At 37.0% G+C, this 16,540-nt stretch overlaps 1 protein-coding gene and 1 pseudogene across 2 annotated transcripts in view; both read right to left on the reverse strand.

Annotated features, from left to right (window-relative positions):
- Positions 1-16,540, reverse strand: part of CDH13 (cadherin 13) — a 1,255,388-nt gene that overhangs the window by 516,141 nt on the left and 722,707 nt on the right. The window lies entirely within an intron of this gene.
- On the reverse strand, positions 11,643-15,190 carry LOC114034599 (annotated as a pseudogene).

Consider the following 16,540-nt stretch of genomic DNA (forward strand, 5'->3'; position numbering starts at 1 on the left):
TTATGACTATCTTAGATTTTATTTAGTGTTTGGTATTTTGGGGAGGGTAGGGGTACTATAGGGGTGAAAATTTAATGTTGTATAGTATTTAATCTCAGAATAAGAGAATTACAATACCAGAGAGATTGAAGGGTCCTCTGAAACCATACTACTCACTCGTAACAGGAGCAGAAATCTTCACTAAAAATCCCTCACTAGTGGCTATCCAGCCTCTGCTCAAAGAACTCCAGGAAACAAGATACTGCAGAGACTTCCTTTCCCTTTTAGATATCTGCAATTATTAGGAAAATTTCCCTTACATGGAGCTGAAATATACTTCTCTGTATTTCCTCCCATAGTTCTTAGTATGGCTTTTTGGAGCCAAGCAGAATAATTCTAAGAACTCCACATGACAATCCTTTACCTATTTGAAGGCAGATATCATATTCCCTCCTTCCTCCCCTCAAACTACATCCCTTACCCTCTTCTCTTCTCTAGGCTACACATCCCCAGCTCTCTCATATCCTCATTAGAGAGGGCCACGTTTTGAGATGATTCCATCAAACATCAAAGATGGCAGACATCAAACAGTATCATCATTTTATCCTTTTCCATTTGTATTCCTTGTGTTTGGTCAATAAATTCTTTGAAATATTTCATAGAGCTTCAATTATCTTTTGGTCATCACTTCCTTGGTAACACTTTGAGAGCTGAGGTCCCTCCCACACATCTTTTATAACTCACTAGTTTCTGAAGATTTAAAATCCAACCTAAAATATTAGCCTCAGGATATTTTTCCTCTCTGAAGACCCAACTCTACAGCAATTCTTAAAACCCTGTTTCCCTAGAGGCAATTTAACTATGTTGTTTCCTAAGAAAAAGCCCAAAAATGAAACCATCCCAAATGGGGCTGATTACTTTGTAGATATAAATAAGTTCTCACTGGCATCAGCTTTAGAGTCAACCCCCTCTGGCTAAATGTTACTGGTGATGAAGGAATAAAAGGAGAGGAGCTGGATGTGAAGGTATGGAATAACTTAAGAGTGAGAGACTTCTTATTGTCAACTTATACAAACAAAACTCAATAGAAAGTACAGGAAATGGGCAATGACCTTGGCCTCTTAGCTTTTGGCATCTTAGGGGATCAGTATCTACCAGGATTCCTCCCACTGCCTGCCATAAAAGGTAAAGAAATCGTCTTTGAGACTTAATTCACCCAGCTGGCTAAAGCACAAGATAAACTACCATTGATTGAATTTTCTGGTGGCTTTAAGTCATATAGAATTGGTTTATTAGTCATAAAAAAGACCTGCCCACAGGGAGTCTGAGTACTTCATATCTGGCTGATGTTCTAAGACTGCCTGAGTAACCATAGACTGCACTGCTGACCAGCCAGATGAGGTGATTAACAGGTGATTAACTTGACTCAAACTAAGTATTATGTTCTTGTTGAGTATCCATTTAATGTGATACCTAAATCAACCTGTGGTTGTTAACTGATGAATGACATGCAAGTGCCTCATTTTGTTCTATTATTAGACCCATACTACCAAGACCTGAGTCAGGCCTGGACTATCACATGATGCTTGTTCATATACAATTGAAAGGAAAGAAACAAAACATTATTGGATTGGAAAACACATACATACAGTGGCTCAAATCACTGTTCTGATCAAGGGAGGGGGGGTAGAGCTCCCTGAAATAGATTTAGGGAAACAGAATCCCCACAAAGGGGTGAGATAAGTATTACAAAAACTTTCTATCCAGTGAGATAAAGGCTGGAATAAAGACTTAATCATTCTAGGAGAAGAAACTGAACTGAAAAGACAGACCATTACCCTGAGGGTGTGCTTCTTGGTTTTTGGCCTTTGCAAAGATGTGATACCCACGGCTTTAGCTGTGACTAAAAGAGCTGTTCAGTTTGCCCTTTTCACGAAGAGGCATTGCAGTCACTGTACTCTTGTATAATAGATAAAAGAGTGACTGCCATCAGGTGTTCTGAAGAAATGAAGGCCAGAGACTGAAAGTAGCAAGAAACTAGGCAGTCATGAAGCCTGTGGAAAAAGCCTGAGATCATGAGATAAGCAGAGTACCAGCCAGCACTGACAACACAAGGGAAGGAAATATGCCTATTATGTGCCAGACACTGTGCTAAGATTTTTTTTTCAAAATATCTCATTTGATTCTTACAACAACCCTGCAATGTAGGTGCTACTTTTATCCCACTTTTACAGATGAGGAAACTGAGACAAACAGAGGTTAAGCAACTAGCCCAGTATCATACATTTAGCAGTTATCAGAGGCAAGATTTGAACTCAGGTCTTCCTACCTTACCAGCACTTTATCCACTAAATCTTCAGCTGCCTCATAAAACATGACAAGCAGGTAGTGAGATTTAGGGGGCTTTATTCATGAGAGAGGGCATAGTGGATAGAATATAGGGCTTGAAGTCAGGAAGATTGATCTTCCTGAGGTCAAATCTGGCTTCAGACACTTCTTAGCTGTGTGACCTTGGGCAAGTCACTTAACCCAGTTTGCCTCAGTTTCCTCATTTGTAAAATGAGCTGGAGAAGGAAATTGCAAACCTCTGTAGTATCTTTGCCACAAAAACTCCAAATGGGGTCATGAAGAGTTGGGCACAACTGAAATGACTGAAGAACAACAACAAATATATGAGAGAATTAATGCTGAAAACAGCAGCTTGACAGCATTGCCAGAAGACATTCATAGTCCTGCAGAGTCAAAAGTTTTAGTTTCCATTTCTCATTTGCCCCCTAGATAAGCACGCTTCTTACATGTGTGGCCCTTAAAAATCTCTTCCATAGATAAGTTCCAATGATGGTGAAAGCTTTTATGGTAGATGGCAAATAGGGAAAATTTTCATTAATATGTTACTGAGCTAATTCACAAATGCTTTTGTTTCAAACTGTTGGTGATAATATATGATAAGTAAAAGTAAAAACATCACTGGGGGTTAATATAATATGGTTGTGTGTGGATGAAGAACCACAGATTACCTTAAACCTGAGATTTTTTTTCTGGTGACCCCACTTGTGTGGAATAGTACCCCAAAGGCTATATAGATGTTAATAAGATTTGTAGACCTGACCAACTGAAGGAAAAAAAAAACTTCAACATTGTTCATATTTACACTTCATTATTAACAGTATTTTTGAGACGAAATGAAAACCACTTTACATTGTCTTCAAGATTTTTTCAACTATTTGCAGTAATCACTTCCCAAAGTATCAATTAATATGAACTGTCAGATTCAGATGCTTATTTGCATAATAGGTACCCCATTAATGTTTGTGGAAGATGATGATATCTCACCAGTCAAAATATTGGATTTTTTTCAGTTGACTACACATGTTTCTTTTCTGAATAAGAAGAGTCTTGCCAAAAAAAAAAAAAAGCTCGAATGAAAGTTGCCCAAATATAGCTGTATGGTACCATTCCATAGCTAGAGGGAAACAACATCCTCATGGGGCTCAAATAGTCTGCTGAACCCTCAGGGGACATGGATACTACTGCAAGGTCCCTAATCAGGATAGAATATATGTCCTATCTCCCTCTCCTATTCAAGTGAGTGACTCAAAACTATTGGGTTGGTGGGGGGAGAAGGGAAGGGAATTGTGATGATTTCTGGGCTTCATAGTACCAAAGCTAAGTTTGAAATTGTGAAATTTTCATTCAGGGCATAGGTTATAGAGGATTGATTAGAGGAGCTGTATAACTGAATTTTTTTTCCCTTTCCTGACTTTATATGATTTCACATTATCCTCATCATAACCAAAATGTATGTTTTTATGAGTGCATACACACACAAATATGTGTATATGTGTGTTGTTGTTATATATGTATATGTTTTATATATACATATATATGTATGTATGATTTGTAGACCTGATCATCTGATATCTACCTCTACTTATTTCTATCTATATATCTTTATTAATCTATATCTATTGCATAAATGTAGTGGAGACCATTTTCCCAATGGAGCATGCTCTGAGTTTCCATTTCTGGTTCCAGTGATTTTATGGATGTTTTCGGGCCTGCTTCAATCTATGTGATGATCCAGCCCTGAAATTTATTTGGTATAATGTAGTAAACCCTGAGTGGTCCTGTGGTCTTCCCCTGCTGTGTGTCTGTAGCAGGGGCTATAAGAGGGGAAGAAATTTTATCAATTAAAAGGACAACTTCTGGCTAATCATTTTGGCTTTTTCTCTCCTGTGTGAAAAATAGTAAGATATTTCCTAAATTGTGCAAGGGGTTGGGAGGGTGGCTGGGGTTCTTCCATACATACCCTGTTGCTGTTCCTGTCCTCCCTCAGACACACACACATACACGTACACACACACACACACACACACACGGAGCATGAACTCAACCCATCACCCATCACCCTTGTACCGGGGCTTTTGCTAGTCCATTCTATTTCGTGTGTGTGTGTGTGTGTGTGTGTGTGTGTGTGTGTGGGTGTGTGTTTTTCCTTGAGTCAGATACAGTTCTCAAGTTGGATGCGTCTATGCTTGCAGATGACTTTGTGAGTTCCAAAGGTCCAAAGGTTGGGTCTAATGACCAAAGTGATTGTGGAAGAAAGTAGTCTGGTGTAAGGAAAAACTTTTGTTTCAGAGTTCAACACCAACAAAAGGACTGACTAAAATGCAGCTGCTTTGTCATCAAATGTACTGGAAGTAGTTTTTTGCAATGCAGTGCTGAGGTAAAATTTTAAATGCTTAATTAGCAATCTTGAATACTGATTTATATTCTGATGAAGTTTAGACATCAGCATTCCAGAAGATTGTAACAGTAGTTATAATGTAAAGTAATGAATTCTATTTTAACTTGTTTTCATCAGATGCACAGTTATGAATATCCTGTGGTCACCATTCCTTTTCTGTATAGGAATAAATTACAGTTCTCTTAACTGATTTATATTGTATATCATATCTTTTTTTTTTTACTCTCCCTTTTTGTAAGAGTCCCTAAACGTGAACCATAAGTAAAATCATCCCTAAGAAGCCAGGATGGAGTACCTAATGACTTGAAGATTGTGAGGAAAAAAAAAGGATCCTAACCCACCATATTAAAAGCAACATCTCCCAGGACTGAATCTGATCTGACTACATTCCTAGATCTAGAGTAGAGGAACATCCTTCATGGAAAAGGGTAGGAGTGGCACCATTAACTCTTATAGTGACCCAGCCATATTTTCCCAATTCTATATATTTTATATATTTTGGATAATAATATCTATGCCATCATGTTTAATTGGATTTTAGATTATACAATTTGTATTCTTTTCATATTTAGGAAGGAATTATCATGGGTTCTGAATTGGAGGGCAGAGTTCTCTGTTTTGGTGGAAATCTTCTGAAATTTTATCAGTGTAAATGGCTTTCCCATGAGAAAGCTCCCTTTACTCATGGAGATCAGGAAACATTCTGTAACTTATGATTTTATAGCATTACCTAGGGTACTGAGAGGTTGAATTGTTTGCCAAGGGTCACACACTAAATATGTCAGGAATGGTATTTGAACCCAGGGTTTCTTAACAACCACAATTCCTCTCCATATTTAGATATATTTATATTAGCATATATATATATAATGCATATACATATACATGTATTTACATAATATGCCTATGTATGTATATATGTACGTATTATACATTCATAATGTACACATGTACATTATATTTATATATACAATGCATATGTATAATTTGATTTTTTAAAGGCTCAGGACAAAAATATCTGCAAATGTAATCTTTAGACATTAAAAAGAAGAGAAGGCCATTCTATCAAAGGACAAAGATAAGGTGAATGCATGGGGACTCTTTCCATTGAATTGCGAAGGAATTTTCAGAGAATAATTAGTTCTTTCAAGAAACGGTTACCATTCTAAAATAAACACCTAAAACTGTATCTATTTCTAATGTTAGAACTTCATTCAAAAATAAAACAAATTCAAAAAAGTTCTTTGGAGTTTGAAAATAAAGGTATAGCAACTGTGTTCCCATGAATAACAATGTCAAAAGATAGTGATAAATTGACTCATAAGAGCTGATCACTGACTAATGCAATTCAGAGTTTAATGAAACTCTTCCCGTTCTTTCCTTTCTCTTAGTTTTGGGGTCCATTTTCCTCTCTTTCCCTTGTTTATCTTTCTTCCTTTAAGTTTATTCTTTACTTATCTTTCAACTCTTCCTTTTTCCTTTTCTTTTTTTTTCTGTTCTTCCTTTTTTTTTATTGCTACCTTTCTACTCCTCCACCACCTCTCTTTCTTTCACTCCTGTTCTTGGCTCTCTACAACAATTTGCATTTTATAGCTTATATGTGTTGTATGTCTAATCAGCAGCTATAGCTATAGAAAACAGAGTTTGGTTAAGAAGGATTTTCCCTTTATTTTATGTGAATATGAAGACTGATTCCTATCAAACCACCCCTGACTTTGCCCCTCGGACTTGTCTTTGGATATGATCTTTTCCCTGATCATACTCTGACTCCCTTCTACCTTTTGTTCTCTCCAGAGGATAGAGATTTCTTTTTTCTAGCTTATGTTAAATAATCCAGTTTTAGTGTACAGGCAAATTTTCCCAGTCTCATGTAGGTTCTAAGAAGTTAGGCATTTTAAAATACAGATTATCAGTAAAATTCATCAAAGTTCTGACCTCTCAGACCAAAGTGCTCTCTAGTCATCAGGTGAGGGTAAGTTTCCCAACACTTTTCATTTCTGTGTATTCAAATAGCTATTGCCTCTCCCCACCCCCATTCATCTCATTCTCTGATGAAAAGATATACACTACAATAAAACAATTAAACTGCTCCCTTCAAATTTATTACTAGAAAGTTGATTTTGTTGCTAATTTAAAAAAAAGAAACCATAGAGGAAATTTTAAAAAGCAGAAAATGTGAACATAGAAATTGAGCACAAGAAAAGAAATATGAAGAAGGCAAGGAGAATAATCATTATACTCTTGGCAGAATCAAGGAGCCTCAGTGCCTCTTCTTGCCCTAGCTGTCTTGACTTGATCTCTCCATCTGTTCAGGTGGGCATGGGAAAATACCACCTCTTCCTTGTCTAATGATCTTTGTCATAGCTAACTGAGACCCAGTGAGGTGGTGGGTTAGAATGTCACTACTACCATTGCTACCCTGTTCATACTTAAAGGCTAATTCAGAAGATTTCCACCAAAACAGAGAACTCTGCCCTCCAATTCAGAACCCATGATAATTCCTTCCTAAATATGAAAAGAATACAAATTGTATAATCTAAAACCCAGTTAAACATGATGGCATAGATATTATTAAGTAGGTATTTTACATACCCCCCATAATGGTGTTACTTTTTTTTTTAATTTTAACATCCTTGATTGATTCCACATACCCTTACCTCTCTTTACCCTGGAATTAGGAGGAACCAATCAGTGTCACACTGAAAGAGAAAGGTTTCTATTCAGGTCTATGGAGAAGACTCCTATTTGGTTATTGGAGGGCAGTTGTTTTATATATGTAGACCTAATTTTCTTACTTCATATCTTAATTTCCCAAATTGCCATCACTGAATTTTAGAGCTGGAATGGATCTCACAAGTCACTTGCTCCAACCTACATCTCAACAAGAATGCCCTCCACAATATCCCTAACAATTGTCTCTCTAGCCTTTCCACTGAGACTTTGAGTGGTGCATAATATTGCTTCCTGAGATAGGCCAACTTAATATCAGGTATCTTGAATTCTTGTAAACTCATTTCCTTACATCCAACCTAACTCTGCTTATTGGCAATTTCTATTCACTGCTCCTGGTTATATCCCCTAGGATCAAGCAGAACGAGCTTAATCCTTCTTCCAGATGACATCTTTTTCAATTCTAAGATGACTACCATACTTCTGCCTCTTTCTTCTTCTGCAGCTTAAGCATCACCAGTTTTAAGGCCAAGTACAGCAAGCATTTATTAAGCTCCTACCATGTCATACCTGTGCTAGACACCGGGGGTACAAAGACAAAAGAAAGAATAGGATTTTAAGGTATTGAATTATATTGTACTGAGAAGGTACAAAATGGAAATGATTAATTATTTACCAGGTGAAGAAATGAGCAACCACTGATACCTGAGTTTGGGGGGGGTGGTGAGGATAGATTACAAAGACTTCCCATAGCAATTGGCACATGAACTGAAAATTTAAAAGAAGGTAAGGTTTCCAAGTGGTTAAGATGAAGATGAAGTACATGCCAGGAATGAAGAACAGCTTATGCAAAGGCATGATGGTAGAAGATAGTATGAAGATTTGTGCTAACAGCAAATAGGCTAGTTTGGCTACAGTGTTCACTAGCATAGTCTTCTCTCCATCCTGGTCATCCTGCTATGAAAACATTCATTTGCCTGTCCTTCCCTAAATATGATGCTAAGAACTGAACATTGTACTCTTAACAGAGCTGGAGGTGGCATGAGATGATCAAGATCATTCCACATTCTAGTATCTTGAGGTACATGAATCTTTCCCTCAAGGGGCATGTAATTCCCAAATGCCAGATACCTAGTATTTTGGGATTTCTTACATAGCCTTGGCTGTTAGTCCCCTATACACACCAACCTCCTACATCCAACACATCCCCTTCCAGACTGCCTTCATAATAAAGAGTGACAGACTATATTATCCAACCTTCAAGGAAGCCGCATGGGCTGGAGACATATGCCACTTGAGACTTCTGGAATCAATGTAGAGTAAGTTGGCGAAAGTGGGGAAGTCATTTGTGAAGTAGCTGGCCAATGGTTATGTGGGCTTCCACCATTACTGCCTCTACATGGAAATTCTGCACTAGCTCTGATTCTGCCCTTATCGTTTTCTGTCTTGCCTTTCCACTGTAACTTCTAATAATCCCCTATGTGGTGACACAGTGGAATGATAACTGGATTTTATGTTGGAGGGATGTAGTATTACTTTCTATGCAGAAGTTATTTTTTTTCCCTTTCCAAACTAAGTTTCATCATCTGTAAAGCAAATAGTTTGGACTACATGGCTTCCAAGTAAACTTTCAGTTTTAAGTCACTAACCCTAGATCAATACTTCTTAGAATACATCCATATTCTGGTGCTCATTTAAATCTAGTTTCTTCCTAAGGAGAACATATTTTCTTATTTTGTTTTGTTCTGTTATTTTAAGGGCTAACCAAATTTATTTTTAAATGTATTGTTTATTTTTAACATTCTTTTTAAATTTTAAGCTTTAAATTTTGTCCTAAAGTCCCACCCATCTTCTACCCACTGAGAGGACAAGCAAAATATCAATTACACATGTGAAATCATGTAAAATATAATTTCACATTAACCCTATCACAAAATAGCAAGAAATATAAAGAGAGAAAGTTATACTTAGATTTGTAGTTAGATTTCATCAGTTTTTTCTCTGGAGGTAGATAACATTTTTTCATCATTACTCTTTTGGAATTATCTTGGGGCATTTTATTTATCATAGTAGCCCAAGTCTTTAACAATTAATCATTACAACAGTGCTATAATTGTGCACAATGATGTCCTAGTTCTTCTCACTTTACTTTGGATCAGTTCATATAGGTCTTCCTTTTTATTTTTGAAACCATCCCTACCTTTGTAATTTCTCATAGCACCGTAGTATTTCATCACAATCATATGCTACAACTTGTTTATCAAGCCATTCCCCAATTGATGAGCATCTCCTCAATTTCCAATTCTTCACCAGCACAAAAAGAGCTGTTACAAATATTTTTTGTAGATGTAGGTCCTTTTCCTTTCCCTTTGATCTGTTTGGGGTACAGACGTAGTAGTGGTATTACTGAGTCAAAGGGTATGCCTACTTTTATAACTCTTTGGGCTACAAATTATTCACCAGAATGATTGGACCCACTTTCAATTCCACTAATAATTTTTAAGTGTACTTATTTACCATCATCCTCTCCAACTTTTGTCATTTCTTATAGGTGTGAGGGGATACCCCACAGTTATTTTCATTTGCATTTCTCTAACAAATAGTGATTTAGAGCAGTTTTTCACATAATTATGGGTAGCTTTGATTTTTTTTGAAAACTGCCTGTGCACATCCTTTGACCATTTATCAACTGGGGAATGACTCATTTTATAAATGTGATTCCATTCCCTATATTTGAGAAATGAGGCTTTTATCAGAGAAAATTGCCCTGATTTTTTTATATTACTTCATTGCCTATGGTTATTTTAGGGGGGGAGGAAAGCACTTTCCCTGATTATCTCTTTTAATTAGGTCTATTTTTGCTTTTGCTTCATCTGAAATCATGATTGTTACCCTTGCCTTTTCAATTTCAGCTCAGTCCTTTTAACTTTGTGTTTGTCTTTCTCTTCCAAGTATGTCTCTCATAAACAACATATTGTTGAATTCTGGATTCTAATCCATTCGGATATCTCCTTCCATTTTATGGGTAAGCTCATTCCATTCATATTCAGTTATGATTAATAACCATGTATTTCCCCCCATCCTATTTTCTTTTATTTTTAATCTCTTTTTCTTTTTATCCTGTCCCTCCTCAAAAGTCTTCTTGGCTTCTGACTGCTGCCATCATCTCCCCATCCATATCTCTTATCTGCTTCCCCTCCTAAGTCCCCATTGGATAAGATAGATTTTTATATTCAATTGAATATATATATTCCTGTATATATGTATATATATATATATATGTATATGTATATGTGTGTATGTGTGTGAGTGTGTGTGTGTATTTCCTTTTTGAAACAATTCCAATGAGAGTGAAGTTCGAGTTTCACCTGCCGCCAACCCCATTTTCCCCCTCCACCATAAAAGTTCTTCCTCACATGCCTCTTTCATGTGAGAAAATTTTCTCCATTCTACTTCTCCTTTCCCTCTTACCCACCATGAATCTCTCTCTCATTCCTTCATTTTTTTTAAAGAGATCATTCCAACATAATCAACTCACACCCATACCTTCTATCTTTGTAGATTCCTTCTAACTTCCCTACTAATGAAAAAGTTCTTAAGTTTTACCAGTACCATATTCCCATATTGCAATGTAAACTGTTTAACTTTACTGAGTCCCTTATGATTACACTTTCAAATTTACCTTTTTTATGCTTCTATACTGAATCTTGTATTTAAATGTCATTTTTTTTTATTCAACTCTGGTCTTTTCATCAAGAATGCTTGAAAATTTTCTATTCACTAAATATCATTTTTTCCCATGAAGCATTATATTCATTTTTTTCTGGATAAGTGATTCTTGGTTGTAATCCTAGCCCCTTTGCCTTCCAGAATATCATATTCCAAGCCCTTCACTCCTTAAAGCAGGAGCTGCTAAATCTTGTGTGATCCTGATTGTGAGTCCATTATATTTGAATTGTTTCTTTCGGCCTGCTTGCAATTTTTTTGTCCTTTATCTGGGACCTCTGGAATTTACCTATAATATTTTTAGGAGTTTTCATTTCGGGGTATCTTTCAGGAGGTGATTAGTGGATTCTTTCAATGTCTATTTTATCCTCTGGTTCTAAAATATCAGGGAAGTTTTCCTTGATATATTTTTCTTGTTTCAAAATCAGTAAAATAACTCTATTTCATTCTTGTGCCATTGACAGAAAATTGGAGAAAGCAAAAAGTGTTTTGTGCTTATAAAGATAAAAATGGCCTCAGATTAGAACTTCAAAATGGAAGGAGGGGAAGACAATGGGCATGGGTAGCCCCCCTCCACAATGCTAGCAAGCCCAGTCACCCTTGGGTCTGTCCTGCCTCCCTGGGCAGAAAGGCCACAGGGGAGGAGGGCACAGACCTGGGGTGGAGACCCAGGGACAAACCAGCTCCCTGGGTGCCAGTCCAGCAGACCCACCAAGTCCAGGGGTTGATCTCTCACAAGACCCTGGGTCCAGGGTGGCTGCTTATAAAGACAACAGGATTCATTTCAGGCACAACTTTTTGTTTGTTTGTTTTTGTTTTTAAATCAGTAAAAGAAACTGGAGTCTGAAAGCTGCAGTGTCCTAAGCAGCAAGTTTGTGCATCAGCCTTTTATTTTTTTAAATATGTTTAAATCATCACACACTGATGGCACCCCTCATCGGAATGAAATTCTGCACCATACATACTAATCATATAAAGTTAATATACTCTGGAAGATACCTCTCACTGGAATCTAACAACTTTGCTAAGTGGACTGTGGCAAGATTATAAATGAGATAAGAAAAAAATAACATTTTAACATTTGACCATCAACTTAAGGAAAAAGTTTGAATACTTACACAGATGATTCTTTAAAAAAAAAAAAGGTAATATGGTATACCCTCATAGGGTCTTCAGAATTAAAGCATAATGAATAGTAAATGACAGGAAAAGAATGCACTTGAGAGCTAAGGCAGAATACCTTGCCAGAATTAATGAAGATAGAGTATACACTAAATATCAAGTGCAGAATTTCATAAGGTTGACCAGATAATTGTCTATATTTTTCACTTACTTGGGCAAAATAGTTTTGCAATTACCAGTTGCACGAAATAAAGCTTCTAAAATTGATACTATAAGGTGCCAATTTAAGTTTTCCAGGCTACAACTGTGCATGATATTAAAATGTCTTTCTTATATTTATTTATTTATTCATTCATTCATTCATTCATTCATTCATTTATTTATTTATTTATTTATTTATTTATCTCTTTATTTATTTATTTATTTATTTATTTTAAACATAACATGAGGAAGGCGTCAAACTAGTATAATGGCTCCCTAGGATAAGTATTCCAGATTTTAGGAGGGATAAAGAGGGAGATATTCAGAACCCTTCACCAGAAACATCCCCCACCCCACCCCCATCCCAGCTTGATCATATCTGATTAAGTGATGTGCTTTGCAGATGGGTTTAGTCAATGACACCAGCTTGATGGATTTTTCTGCACCAAATCCCATTGAGTTATCTTGTCCCCTTGGCTATTGAAGAACCATTAGGGGAGAAGCACTGGCATCATCTAGAGTGATGTTCTTCAAGTGATTGACCAATTGTTCAGGATGTGGAGCTGCAACAGCCTTGAAGCCTTCACAGACATGCCAAATGTTGCAGGTACTGTATTTGCCAGGATGCTGATTGAGAATCACTGAGAATTCTCCCTCATCTCCAGCCTATAGCTCAATGTCACTCTGAACTTATTTCACACGGAAAAAAGAGTTTCTTGCTGTCTCCCACTTCATAGTTAATGAAGCCAAACTGATCCTTTGCACACTCCATGGTCACTCAGCACAGGGCTATGATGTTTCTGCATTCTAACCCAGGACACACAATTGGAATTTGGCACTTTCCCCTTTCTGAAGCAATCCCCTTTGTTAGCCATCCTGACAATGCCAAATGGATAGACCTCACCTTTCATGTCCCCCTCCTCCATGATCTCAATTATGCCTTGGTATTCAGTCTGGGTTGGAGCCACACTCCTTGGGAGGTGGATGGCTTTACCCAAGTAGATGGTTGGATCAGCTTCCTCAGTCATGCCATTAACTAAGTGTGTTTTGTCTGCCTTTTCTGCACTGACTTTTTTGCCTTTGCCTTTTGACAAGCTCATGTGCCCCAGTTCCAGGCTATTGATATCACCTGATAACTCTCTGTAATGGAAAAAAAAATTCCTTATCGTGATTGGCTGTTTCAATAAATACAAAATTATCCTTCAGGGTTGTCACATAACACAAGAGCCTCTTGGCGTTGAAGTTACAACCTAAAAGTCGGCCACATGTTGTCTGCTGACCAGTCCTCTTTGCTTCCCTTATACTAAATTTAACCTTATCTCCTATCTGAGGAGGAGTGAAACTTCCAAGTCCTTGACTTGATATGCAATGGTCAATTTCATTCCACAGTTATCATACACAATAAATAATTCCATCTTAAGCCTCCTTTTCTTTGCCTTCATTTGGACTCGTAGTTTGGGGGTTGGCAAAAGTGGCTTCTTTGTCTGTAGTGCCAACAAAGTGATGATCTGAATGGGTGTGGAATGAAACCATGCCCTTAGGAAGCTTTTTAATCTTAATAGCATAATTTCTTTGGGCAGATAGCATATCAGGAACCTTAAGTTGATGGTCAAATGTTAAAATGTTATTTTTTTCTTATCTCATTTATCATTATCTTTATCTCATTTAGCTTCATCCTAAATATGGAGCTGGTTCTCATCCAGAATTTCACTGAAGTGAAAGAACATATGAGGATTATGATCCACACACTTGATAAACCCAAAATCATGTCTCATGGGAGCAATGACATCCATTTCTCTGGTTCCATTAGTGCATTGAAATGTATTGGTGAGAACTTCTATGTTGGTTGTTCATTCTAATTTGTCACATTGGCCTGTCAAAATATTAAACCTAATGGTTACATTCCAACAGAGTCACCTTGAATTTTGTATCTTTGTATTCAAAAGGAAATTCTTTTGGAATCACAAAATCTACTTTGACGAATCCAGGCAATGGATCATTCTGGTTTTATTAGATACTTTTGGAATAATTTTGGTTACAGTTCCATCAAAATGTTCAATGCTGATATCTTCAAAAATAACTGTTACTTAAGGCAGTAGTCTGACATCTGTTGCAACTTCTTTACCATTTCTGTCTTTTGATTGTGAATTCCATGTCATCTCCAGGCTGTAAGGCTTCTAGGTCACCCTTAAACTCACTATAGTGAAAGAATATCTCCTTTACAACATCGCCCCTTTCAATAAAGCCAAATGCTTCCTTCACGGCACAAACTACTCCCTGACAGTGAGCTTGCTTCTTTTTCAACAGCACAATATTACGAGCACTTACAGAACCAGTATGTTTATTTGTGTCAATTATAAAATTTCTTATCTCTCATTTCCAGATGAGCATTCCCTTCCAAGTCTTCAGGGGTGTAAGTCAGATAAAACACTTCTTGTCCATTATTTCATTCTTCAGCTAGGGTTCTGGTTTAATCTTCACCAGTTTAATAGCAATAGGTTTTCCAGTGCTCCAGTCAGATGATACTTCAAATTCAACATCATCACCTCCTACTTTTAGCTCCTGCAGTTTGCCATTGTACTGTGCACAGTGGAAGAAAAGTCTGGCTTGATGTTCTGAACACTGAATAAATCCATAAGAACTCAGCAGTTTTTCAACAACTTCAGCTTCATGCAGTGTTGCTGAAGTACCATTGGTGTACCTGATGCGTCCATTGTTGTGGAGAAGGTTTAGATCAAAGCTCATCTCACAGTGATAATCAAATATTGCTCTTTCAGGAGTATTTTCTGATTCTTCATTTTCAGCACACATTTCAAAGGATGAAAATTTCTAGTGTATTTTAAAAAAGAGAGTGAGTGAGAGGAAATGATCTGCCAAACTAATAGAGATCTGACTGCTGCTATAGTGGGCAATCAATCCCACAGTACAGCACTGAAGACAACAAAGACTACTAGTAGTGTTGGAAAGTGTTCTTGTGAAGCTAGAGAGTAGGCACACACTTCTTGTTTCAGATCAAGTGTTGTGTCTTCAGCTTAAGTTTACTCTTCTTTGGTCTTGTTGGTTTTTATGAAATAAGCCATGTTCCCTGCCTGATCTGAACTTGAAGAAGCACTTTCAGGTGGTAAAGTCTGTTCTTTTTATTTTTTATTTTTTTCTTAGTTTTATTTTTTTATTTTTTTATGATAATTTTTTATTTATTTTTTTGTTTTCAACATTTACTTCCACAAAATTTTGAGTTCCAAATTTTCACCCCACTTCGCCCCTCCCCCCACCCCAAGATGGCGTGCATTCTGAATACCCCTTCCCCTAGTCTGCCTTCCCTTCTATCTCCCCCCCCTTCTCTTATCTCCTTCCCCTTCAATTTTCCTGTACGGCAGGATGGATTTCTATGCTTCATTTTCTGTATTTCTAATTTCCCAGTTGCATATGAAAACATTTTTTTAAACATGTGTTTTTAAAACTTTGGGTTCCAAATTTTCTCCCTTCCTCTCTCCCCACCAACCCTTATTGATAAGGCAAGCAACTAAATATAGGTTATATATGTGCAGTTATGCAAAACACTTCCATAGTAGACATGCTATGAAAAACTAACTCTATTTTCCTTAATCCTATCCCACCCCCCCATTTATTCTATTCTTTCTTTTGACTCTGACCCTCCTCAGAAGTACTTGCTTATGATTGTCCCCTTTCCCAATCTGCCCTCCTCTCTATCATCACCCTACTCTCTCGTCCCCTTCCCCCCCCCCATTTTCTTGTAGGTAAGACAGATTTCCCTACCCAATTGAGTGTGTATGTTATTCGCTCCTTAAGTCAAATTCTATGAGAATAAGATTCACTCATTCCCTCTAACCTTCCCCCATTTCCCCTCCACTGTAAGAGATTTTTCTTTTCTGTGCTTTTATTTTGGTGAGATAATTTACCCTGTTCTACCTCTCCCTTTCTCCTTCTCCTAGTATAATCCTCTCTCACCCCTTAATTTTATTCTTCAGATATGACCTCTTCATCTTCAACTCACCCTGTGTCTTCAATCTATCTATCTATCTATCTATCTATCTATCTATCTATCTATCTATCTATCTATCTATCTATCTATCT

This window comes from Vombatus ursinus, unplaced genomic scaffold, assembly GCF_900497805.2.
Source record: "Vombatus ursinus unplaced genomic scaffold, bare-nosed wombat genome assembly UNPS02009062.1, whole genome shotgun sequence".
Lineage (NCBI taxonomy): Eukaryota > Metazoa > Chordata > Mammalia > Diprotodontia > Vombatidae > Vombatus > Vombatus ursinus.